This window comes from Coregonus lavaretus (genome assembly GCF_964263955.1).
Source record: "Coregonus lavaretus genome assembly, chromosome: 1".
Lineage (NCBI taxonomy): Eukaryota > Metazoa > Chordata > Actinopteri > Salmoniformes > Salmonidae > Coregonus > Coregonus lavaretus.
In genome coordinates this window covers 35,375,043-35,387,623 of record NC_139988.1, presented here as the reverse complement: position 1 = coordinate 35,387,623, position 12,581 = coordinate 35,375,043, and positions in this window count along the sequence as shown.

Sequence of the window (12,581 nt, the reverse complement as noted above, 5' to 3'; positions counted from 1 at the left end):
TATTGTATTTCCTGAGCAAACAAATATTCTACCAATTTTATGAGATTCAGATTCCCTATAAAATGCATCAAATTAAACAATGGCATTTTTGTTTCACAACAAGCTACGTATTTTCCCCAATACGTATGAAGGAACTAATATAAATGAAGATATCAATGTAGCTCTCCTATTGTATTTCCTGAGCAAACAAATATTCTACCATAGTTCCATTTATGCTGTTGCCTAAATATGATATTGTTTTTTGGTAAATACCTTGATATTTTTCTATCTTTTACTATTTTGGCCTTAATTTATTAAACTGGTACATCCGGCACAAGTAAGGAGCATATAGGACCGTACACATAGGTTAAAGTTCAAAATATCGCATGGGTGATAGGAAATGCAATAAAGGATATAGACTATCATTTGATCTATGGGGTCCGATGCAGCTGGGTGGTTAAACATATTGGTATCTGCAGTTGGATTGCTGATATTTCACAGAGATGTGTTGGAATCTGTGGGTGAGGGAGGTTAACGAGCAGGGGCAGGTGAAGACATAAAATACCCCAAGAGTATTTGTATTCATCTGCATCACATTGGTTGTTTAACTTGAAGAAAACTAACTGCAATGTTTATAATGATTGGAAACAAAGAATCCCTCAGCTATCCACGTTACTTTTTAGCTTGTGAAAATATACAATCTATTGTATAAAATGATAATTAAAATGTTGACTCATCCAACAGTGAGGTTGTTTTTTTATTTATTAGGGGATTGTTTTGTGGCCTGTTATAACCCTGTTTTGCTGGCTGTATGAGAGAGAGAGAGAGAGAGAGAGAGAGAGAGAGAGAGAGAGAGAGAGAGAGAGAGAGAGAGCAAGAGAGAGAGAGAGAGAGAGAGAGAGAGAGAGCAAGAGAGAGACAGAGAGAGAGAGCAAGAGAGAGAGAGAGAGAGCGAGGCATACACAGAGACAGTAAGAGAGAGAAACATAGGCTGCATTTACACAGGCAGCCCAATTCTGATATTTTTTTCACTAATTGGTCTTTTGACCAATCACATCAGCTCTGAAAAAGATCTGATGTGAAAAGATCTGATGTGATTGGTCAAAAGACCAATAAGTGGAGAAAAAAATAAGAACTGGGCTGCCTGTGTAAACGCAGCCATAGAGAGTCCTGATTCAAGTAAGGTGAACCTGTCTGCATAATTAGACACATGAGTAGCCATTGTCTGGTATCTGTGCATGAACTGTGTGAGCTGCGGAATCTGGAGCTGTGCTGAAAAGATTGACCGTGTTGATACACACCAGTTTATCTATGACATGCTGAGATGAGGAGTGGTTCCAGATGAGGACATCAGCCTTGGCTTTACCATGTCAGATAAACAGCTCCCATGTTCCCAGGACATTGGGGAAAATGTCTGACAATGTCAAAGGAAAACATTATCTTCGTGTCATGAATCAAACATAAGAAAGTTCTAAAAATGTTTGACATTTCCCTGGCCCTGGGCCTAGATTATTTACAGAGGGAACATTCTCAGAACACCTCTGGACAAATTCAAGGTAATCCCACTTGAAATACTCTAGGAACAAAACATGAAACGCAAAAACAGATAAGCTTCAATGCAGAAACACAGAAAAAAGCAGCAAATAGCATCTAATGTCTGTATGGCCTTTCTCTGGACATCATACTAGGAGTGGGTTGTTTAGTTGGAATGGGTAGAAAGACAGCCAACAGCGTTGACCTTTCCAATCCCACAGATTAGGGAACGCCTCACAATTATTACATCACATGTTGTTACGTAGTTTTTTCTGAAATCAACTCAAAATGTCACTGGTGTGGTTGTTTCAACAGAATACCAGCTGGTTCTTCATGTAAGTATGTTTTTTGCAGTAATTTTCTTCATGGACAGAAATCTGAGACAATATGTTAGAACGTGTTATACAGATTTTGACAGAATGCAGCAGCAGCTGTGACAAACACATTGAAATGGGACTGTCAGAGGGATGTTGAAAGGAAGCACTGAAGATGTTCATGCTGGTTTTGTGACAAGAATCAGCTCTTACAATTAAGTTAAAGTGCTTGGTTGATATGTGGCTTTTATATTCATCCAGTCCTCTTACAGTAGGCAAAACAACATACCATAATCTCTAGTGGACAGACGCACGTAACATTTATCGAGCATCTGACGCAATTTTGCACGATTTTAATTCTGGATTTCCGAGAATAATATGTATCAGCTGAGGTTGAATGGAATGTGTTCCAAAGAATAACACCAATGTTATGTAACTTGGGCTCCCATCATGCACACGCACAATATTTCCAATCATATACTGTAAAGAGGGACAAATAGATGGAAATGGCATGGGCTAAAGGAGGATAATGCCTTTTCAGACAAACAGAAAAAATGGTATTAATGTCAAACAAATGCAATGCACAACCTTGAAATTAAAGCCCTCCAGCAAAAAGGGGAACAGTAAAATAAAGATACTGAACATTAGTTCTACTAAATGTAGGGAATACAATGTTTGATAGTGAGAGTAAAACTGCATTTCTCATTGGAGATGTGCTAATTAAGAATTAGTCTATTGACACTAGCCTCTGCCGTAATGGAAAGAGAGCCGGTGACGTAACTTCTGCTTTTGGACGTTAATAAGGTGACATGCCATCTTAACTCCTCCTCCACATTTACTGGATTGGTTGAACAGTGTGGAAGAGAACCTCCCCAGACAGTTTGTTTCCTTCTCGTCAAGACCAGTATGTAGGGCATCTAGTTTCAGGCGTTTCTTTTACGCCTGCTACGTTAGGTTAATTGACGCAGACCAAGAGGAGGCTTCTATACATATTGACCTAAAGGAACCTTGGTTATGTAAATGACTGTTAACTGCACTTCAAGAAAACAGTGGACTATAAACTGAAGTACCTGAAAACATTTTTCAGGCAATTATCAAGGCTAAGATGGTCTAACAAAATAATATTGTATAAGACTGGTCTAAGGAGGAACTTGGTGAACTCGATGAGCTGGCTTCTCAAGGAAGTCCTATTGAAACAAATGTTGTAGAAAGGGAAAGGAAAGGGGGTACCTAGTCAGTTGTACAACTGAATGCATTCAACTGAAATGTGTCTTCCGCATTTAACCCAACCCCTCTGAAGCTGGCGTTGCATAGAACATGTCTAATCTAAAAAAGTGCTGGTATTATATTTAGTCTGTGAAATAGAAGGGGAAAACAGGTTTTAAGCATCGTCTGCAGATTAATGTTCATATCCACAACTGTACAGTCTGCAATTCATTTCTGAAACTACTTAATAGGTTGTAAAAACTGAAAAGATGTAAACATTTCAAGTCACTTTACACAGGCATTAATTCACATCTATTAATAAACATGTCACATGGGGGTTGCTGTACAGTGCCTTCAGAATGTGCACTACATGACCAAAAGTATGCAGAGACTTGCTTCCATTCAGCCACAAGAGCGTTAGTGAGGTCGGGCACTGATGTTGGGCGATTAGGCCTGGCTCGCAGTCGGCGTTCCAATTCATCCATCCCAAAGGTGTTCGATTGGGTTGAGGTCAGGGCTCTGTGCAGGCCAGGCAAGTTCTTCCACACTGATCTCGACAAACCATTTCTGTATGGACCTCGCTTTGTGCACAGTGGCATTGTCATGCTGAAACAGGAAAGGGCCTTCGCCAAGCTGTTGCCACAAAGTTATTTGCACAGAATCGTCTAGAATGTCATTGTATGCTGTTGCGTAAAGATTTCCCTTCACTGGAACTAAGGGGCCTAGCCCGAACCATAAAAAACAGCCCCAGACCATTTTTCCACCTCTACCAAACTTTACAGTTGGCACTATGCATTGGGACAGGTAGCGTTCTCCTGGCATCTGCCAAACCCATATTCGTCCGTCAGACTGCCAGATGGTGAAGCGTGATTCATCACTCCAGGGAACGCGTTTCCACTGCTCCAGAGTCCAATGGCGGCAAGCTTTACAGCACTCCAGCCGATGCTTGGCATTGTGCACGGTGATCTTAGGCTTGTGTGCAAGAGCTCGGCCATGGAAACCCATTTCACAAAGCTCCCGACGAACAGTTATTGTGCTGACGTTGCTTCCAGAGGCAGTTTGGAACTCGGTAGTGAGTGTTGCAACCGAGGACAGACGATATTTACACACTACGCGATTCAGCACTCAGAGGTCACGCTCTGTGAGCTTGTGGCCTACCACTTCACGGCTGAGCTGTTGTTGCTACTAGACGTTTACACTTCACAATAACAGCACTTACAGTTGACCGGGGCAGCTCTAGCAGGGCAGAAATATGACGAACTGACTTGTTGGAAAGGTGGCATCCTATGAAGGTGCCATGTTGAAAGTCACTGAGCTCTTCAGTAAGGCCATTCTACTGCCATTGTTTGTCTATGGAGATTGAATGGCTGTGTGCTAAATGTTATACACCTGTCAGCAACGGGTGTGGCTGAAGTAGCCGAATCCACTAATTTTAAAGGGTGTCCACATACTTTTGTATATAGTGTATTTACACCCCTTTACTTTTCCCACATTTAGTTGTGTTACAGCTTGAATTTAAAATGGATACAATTTCGATTTTTTGTCATTGGCCTACACACAATACCCCATAATGTCAAAGTGGAATCAGACATTTTTGGACATTTTTCACAAATTAATAGAAAATGAAAAGCTGAAATGTCTTTGTCAACAAGTATTTAACCTCTTTGTTATGGCAAGCCTAAATAAGTTCAGGAGTAAACATTTGCTTAACAAGTCACATAATAAATTGCATGGATTCACTCTGTGTGCAATAATAGTGTTTGATTTGTGAACGACTACCTCATCTCTGTACCCCACACATTCAATTATCTGTAAGGTCCTTCAGTCGAGCAGTGAATTTTAAACACAGATTCAACCACAAACACCACAGAGGTTTTCCAATGCCTTGCAAAGAAGGGCACCTATTGGTAGATGGGTAAAAAAAAAATGCTGAATACCCTTTGAGCATGATGAAATTATTAATTACACTTTGGATGGTGTATCAACACACCCAGTCAATACAAAGATACAGGCGTTGTTCCTAACTCAGTTTCCGGAGAGGAAGGAAATCGTTCAGGGATTTCATCATGAGTCATATGGTGACATTAAAACAGTTACAGAGTTTAATGACTGTGATAGAAGAAAACTGGGGATGGAGCAACAACATTGTAGTGAATCCACAATACTAACCTAAATGACAGAGTGAAAAGAAGGAAGCCTGTAGAGAATAAAAAATATTCCGACGTATGCATCCTGTTTGCAACAAGGGACTAAAGTCAAACCAAAAAATGTGGCAAAGAAATTAACTTTATGCCCTGAATACAAAGCGTTATGTTTGGGGCAAATCCAACACAGCACATTACTGAGTACCACTCTTTATATTTTCAATTATGGTGGTGGCTGCATCATGTTATAGGTACACTTGTCATCGGCAAGGACTAAGGGTTTTTTGGGGGGATAAAAAAGAAACGGAATAGAACTAAGCATAGGCAAAATCCTAGAGGAAAACATGTTTCAGTCTGCTTTCCAACAGACACTGCGAGACAAATTCACCTTTCAGTAGAACAATAACCCAAAACACAAGGCCAAATCTACACTGGCGTTGCTTACCAAGATGACATTGAATGTTCCTGAGTAGCCTAGTAACAGTTTTGACTTAAATCGGCTTGAAAATCTATGGCAAGACTTGAAAATGGCTGTCTAGAAATGATCAACAATCAACTTGACAGAGATTGAAGAATTTAAAAAAGAATAATCTGCAAATATTGTACAATCCAGGTGTGCAAAACTCTTAGACTTACCCAGAAAGACTCACAGTTGTAATCACTGCCTAAGGTGATTTTAACACTGACTCAGGGGTGTGAATACTTATGTAAATGAGATATTTCTGTATTTAATTTTCAATACATTTGCAAACATATCTAAAAACTTGTTTTCACTTTGTCATTATGGGGTATTGTGTGTAGATGGGTGAGTGAGAAAAACAATTTAATCAAATTTAATCAGGCTGTAACACAACAAAATGTGGAATAAGTCAAGGGGTATGAATACTTTCTGAAGGCTCTGTAGCTCACTGAAAACCCCCACGGGCAGTTTATGTCATATGGACAAATGGATTATGAATACTAATAAATGTTTATGCTATAATTATTCAACTGTTTTGTAATCCCTATGTAATTATTTTACATTTTACATTTTAGTCATTTAGCAGACGCTCTTATCCAGAGCGACTTACAGTAATTATGAGGCTAGTTTACAATCGTACTGTATGCCCCTTCAAATTATGATATTGTAAAGATATACTGATCTAAATGATCCTGGGTCACAAATGAACTTGTAATTCCACATTAATGCATGGTAGGTCGTATGAGAAAATTTATAACTAATTGATTCAGATTAAACCCATTCGATTGGCATGAACCAGGAACACTACTCACTGGGAGAGTCTTGTACCAGGAAAGTTGTGACATAGAAGTCCCCCTCTGACACAGGCCAAAGAACCATACTTTCCCATCATTCCTACCATCTTTCCTATCTCATCAGATACTAATTTCTGTCACTATAGTTAATTTTTTCCTTTTCTCTTTGTTCTTGGTCCAATGTGAGGAGAAGGCCTCCTTTTGTTGTGGTGAAGAGCACTATTGACAGTGGTCAGGGTCAGATGGGATAGAATAACCATTCTTCTCAGGCTTCGGGGCTGTGGGTGTGAGGGTCCAGGGGACAACCATGTGCTTTGTAAGACGGCCGGCCCTGCTCAGTCATTTACCATTAGAAGTGGAAATGACCCACCGCAATTGGAACATAATGGCATAAAGATTGAGGTCTGGAAGTGGCATCAATCATGTGAACGTGGGTCGGGTTGACCCTGAGTCTTCACAATGAGATGAGTGTGGCCGGCCGGTCAGGGTCCATTAAGAGGGAGAATGTGATGGGAGGAATTAAATGGTGTGAATGTGAGAGTACATTAGGAGATGCTACAGTAGGGGACATACTTCAAACATAATAGTAGCTAAGCGTGGCATACTGTATGTCAAAGCTACAGCATATTCACAGTAGAAATGCATATGCGTGTGTGACTTTCTCAATAACTGGGTGGCTGGAATAGACAAAAAATGGCTGCTCCAATCAGTGCCCTCTGAGAAACAGCGGGTGGGCTTAGGCAAAGATTGCCTATTATATTGACAACATATTCAAGTGAACGCTCTAACAATGGAAATACATGTCCTCAAAGATGGAAAGCGAGATCAGGTGGGTCCATTCTAGCAAATGAGAGGGCAGATACGCGTGTGAACAACAGGACATAGAGATAGATAGAGGACTCATCATGGGCATCTCCATTTTAAAGTAGTCAATTCTCTTATTCTTCATTGGCTGATTGCTCCCAGGAATCCCCACCCAGTTGACTACTTTAAAAAGGTGGAAGCCCTCAATGGCAATGTCCATGCTAAAACTGGTTATAGCTATGATGAGTTCTCTATCTATCTCTATGACAACAGGCTCCGATATAGTCGTTCTTTTCAAAGTTTGCCAAAATATGCGTCCACATATCAGTGCATTCTTAACAACTTAACCATTACAAAACTTAAATTAGATCAAATAAGCCCCATGTAGTAAATTAGCGATAACATTTTTTGGTTTACTCCAACACAGACAGTCTTTTAAAAAACAGTTGTATTTAAAATGGCAGGAAAGTGCACCACTTATCTCTCTTTACTAATGGAGAAGACAGCATGAGTATCGACAGTATGCAGCCCTTTCATGTATCATTGGATGGTGGAGTGTTAAATTAGAACCTAGCACAAATCTTTTAAGATCTACACTCCCCATGCCCTATCGAAATGTCTTCACAATTCTCTGACTATTCAAGTATACAAACATTAGACATTCAATTAAAGTGTTTATGAGGAAATATAACTAGGGCTCTATTCAATCTGTATCACGAAAATTCAACATTACAGCGTGATTTAAAATTAAAGGCAATGTTCCCGTGTTAGCGGGGACTGCATTCACAGTAAACGCTGCATATGTCGGCTCAATCGTAAATTACCTTTACATTTCTATTGCGCAATATGTAATGCTTTAGCGATACAGATTGAATAGAGCCCCTAGTCTTGACAGTGTAATAAGTCACATAAGACACATTACATATCAAAATCAACACACATTCTACAACTGAGCGATCAAACCAAGACATCCTTTAGGCGGATCTTTCAAGGTGTCCGATGTCAGTATCTTTTAAGTACTCAATGCTTGTAAATAAATCATATTGACATCCGGTGCATCAAATCAATAAAGCTTGAGAATTGAGTGGCAACAAAATACAAAGGAGACATTTCTAAATTACAGTATGAAGAAGCATCAAAATGTTTAATTGTAACTTTACATAATATGCCCATAATGAACAAAATAATGAGGTGAGCTGCTCAATTTCAACAGATCTGTGTAAAATACATGACATGTAGTTCACCTGACCGGAAAACATCAGATTCATCACATTTCTACATTTCTTATGTACATTTAAAAGTGTGATAATTTATTAGGGTTCGTTTACAATGATTTACAAGACAAAACGTGACACAGAACATAGGATGCTTCGGATAAAAGTGTAAACACGACAAACTTAAAAGTGATACAGAGAAACAAACTGCCCAAATGCCAAAAACATGTGCAAGAAATAAAATAATACAAATGGAAACAAAGATTTTCTTCATATGATACTGGAGGATGAAGAAACCACAGGACCCACAACCTGACTGAGGCTATGTTCCAATACTTTGAATATGCATGCATGCTTCCTTCCTCCCTTCCTTGAAGAAATTCCAGGTAGAGAGTAGGAAAGGAAACATATACAATATAACATTTTGGAACTGAGAATGGTATAGGCTGAATAGAGTTGCAGAGTCCACGTTGAGTTAGTGTGTAACACAAATTAATCAACCTGGATATTGAGGTTAAATTACTCATTTGGTTTTTGTCTTATTAACATACTGTACAAGAAAACATTACATCTAAGTACAATTTGTTAGGATTTGCCTTTTATGACTGTATGCCCTTGTCATTCCCTTAGAAACACAATCCTATACAATCACAACGAAATATGGCAAAATAGAAAATGAGTAGCAAATAAAATATTATTTTATATTCTAAATCTATACTTAAATAAACCAAGGAGTCTTGCTATGTATAAAGGATATGTGTTGACGGATAATGAGAAATATGTTGAAACATCTTCACATACAATTAGGTCCAAAATTATTGGCACCCTTGATAAAGATGTGCTAGAAGGACTTTATTCAATAAATAATAGAAATATTGAGCTATATTGTATGTAAATATTTTTTGGGGGAAATTATATTATTTTATACTAATACAATTGCTCAGAGAAAGAGATTTTGTTTAACAAGTAATATATATATATTTTTTAAATAGAGCTTTGGCCATGCACACCAGAGGTGGATTTGGCGTTGAAAGAAGGATGCATTTGCAGAAAAGAAACCCATACCTACTGTAAAATATGGTGGATATATGATGTTATGGGGCTATTTTGCTTCCACTGGTCCTCGTGCCCTTGTTAAGTACGCCATAATGAACTTTACCTAGTACCAGGCCATTTTAGCCAAAATCTTGGTTGCCTCTGCCATGAGGCTGAAACTTGGCCCCAAGTAGGTCTTCCAGCAAGACAATAACCCCAAGTAAACATCAAAATCCACAAATAAATGGTTAATTGACCACAAAATCAACATTTTCCAATGGTAATTTGTCTCTGGAAATCTGTGGTCGAACACCTGTGGTTTGAATTGAAAAGGGCAGCCCATAAGGATCTGGAAATATTCTGTATGGAGGAATGGTCTAAGATCCCTCCCAATGTGTTCTTCAATCTCATATTATCCTTGCAAGGTGAAGTATTTTGTGTATTCCCGCTGGGACCACCCATATGAAAATGTATGCACACATGACTGTAAGTCACTTTGGCTTATATTATTATTATTATTATTATTATTATTATTATTATAGGTATTGAAAGTTATTCAAAACAGGGGTGCCAATAGTTTTCACCCCTATCTTTTTGAGAATGTTTTTTATTACTTAAACTCTTTCTCTGAGCATTTGTAATAGTATAAAATACTATAATTTTCCAAAAAATGTAACACAATATAGCTCAGTATTTTGTATTATTGATTTTATACAGTATTCTTTGCTCATCTTTATCAAGGGTGCTAATACTATATGACACATGGAGAGGACATGCATTTGAATGCCATAATAAATGTCATGCCATTGCTCTTTGACAATGAACTTAAACATAAAAAACACAGGCATGTTTCAATACTGATATACCAGTTTTCTTCCTTTTTTTCGCTGTTCTTTGCATCCGACTTCTTCATTGGCCCATGACATGCTGTACTGCTGGTAGGCTAAGTCATGTGAGGAACTCAGTGCAGAATCCTCAGCACAGGATATACAGTGGGGGAAAAAAGTATTTAGTCAGCCACCAATTGTGCAAGTTCTCCCACTTAAAAAGATGAGAGAGGCCTGTAATTTTCATCATAGGTACACGTCAACTATGACAGACAAAATTAGAAAAAAAAATCCAGAAAATCACATTGTAGGATTTTTAATGAATTTATTTGCAAATTATGGTGGAAAATAAGTATTTGGTCAATAACAAAAGTTTCTCAATACTTTGTTATATACCCTTTGTTGGCAATGACACAGGTCAAATGTTTTCTGTAAGTCTTCACAAGGTTTTCACACACTGTTGCTGGTATTTTGGCCCATTCCTCCATGCAGATCTCCTCTAGAGCAGTGATGTTTTGGGGCTGTCGCTGGGCAACACGGACTTTCAACTCCCTCCAAAGATCTTCTATGGGGTTGAGATCTGGAGACTGGCTAGGCCACTCCAGGACCTTGAAATGCTTCTTACGAAGCCACTCCTTCGTTGCCCGGGCGGTGTGTTTGGGATCATTGTCATGCTGAAAGACCCAGCCACGTTTCATCTTCAATGCCCTTGCTGATGGAAGGAGGTTTTCACTCAAAATCTCACGATACATGGCCCCATTCATTCTTTCCTTTACACGGATCAGTCGTCCTGGTCCCATTGCAGAAAAACAGCCCCAAAGCATGATGTTTCCACCCCCATGCTTCACAGTAGGTATGGTGTTCTTTGGATGGAACTCAGCATTCTTTGTTCTCCAAACACGATGAGTTGAGTTTTTACCAAAAAGTTCTATTTTGGTTTCATCTGACCATATGACATTCTCCCAATCCTCTTCTGGATCATCCAAATGCACTCTAGCAAACTTCAGACGGGCCTAGACATGTACTGGCTTAAGCAGGGGGACACGTCTGGCACTGCAGGATTTGAGTCCCTGGCGGCGTAGTGTGTTACTGATGGTAGGCTTTGTTACTTTGGTCCCAGCTCTCTGCAGGTCATTCACTAGGTCCCCCCGTGTGGTTCTGGGATTTTTGCTCACCATTCTTGTGATCATTTTGACCCCACGGGGTGATATCTTGCGTGGAGCCCCAGATCGAGGGAGATTATCAGTGTCTTCCATTTCCTAATAATTGCTCCCACAGTTGATTTCTTCAAACCAAGCTGCTTACCTATTGCAGATTCAGTCTTCCCAGCCTGGTGCAGGTCTACAATTTTGTTTCTGGGGTCCTTTGACAGCTCTTTGGTCTTGGCCATAGTGGAGTTTGGAGTGTGACTGTTTGAGGTTGTGGACAGGTGTCTTTTATACTGATAACAAGTTCAAACAGGTGCCATTAATACAGGTAACGAGTGGAGGACAGAGGAGCCTCTTAAAGAAGAAGTTACAGGTCTGTGAGAGCCAGAAATCTTGCTTGTGATTTTCTGGATTTTATTTTCTCAATTTGTCTGTCATAGTTGACGTGTACCTATGATGAAAATTACAGGCCTCTCTCATCTTTTTAAGTGGGAGAACTTGCACAATTGGTGGCTGACTAAATACTTTTTTTCCCCACTGTATTACCTCAGAGTTAAGCAACCATATAGTCAAGTCACAAGCTATTCTACCTAGACCCATAGGCTGCTCTGTTAATTTAGCCTGGATTGAACTTGGGCAGAACATACATTAAAATAAAACACGAAGGAGCTTTTATCTTTGTATCAAAATGAGCACACATCTCTCCAACAAGAGGCCCTTGGCATTGTTCTTTCAGACTCACGTCACATGACAGTCAAATCTCCAGTGGCGACCTGCTCTTCCTGAACTCTTAAGGAGATGTATTAACAGGGAGGAAGTGCAGACTACAAACTTCATGGCTGAGAGCCAATGGGACGTCCAGAACCCCCCAGCTGGGCTGGGCAGAGATCCAACCAGAGAGCAGACAAGTCACTCTATAAAGAAACCATTACAGGGCGTGGAGGTGAGGAGGCACACTTTGCTGACAATCAACGTCTCAATAAAGGGATTCTGTTATCACCAGGTTCACATCAGCACGCCGTGTTGTTGAGAGACTGGTAAAAATAGAGTGAGAACTCGTTATAAAACAGAAGCGTTCACGGTCCTTTCAGGTGCATTCAGGCTCCCCTTTTGGTCAGGCGGT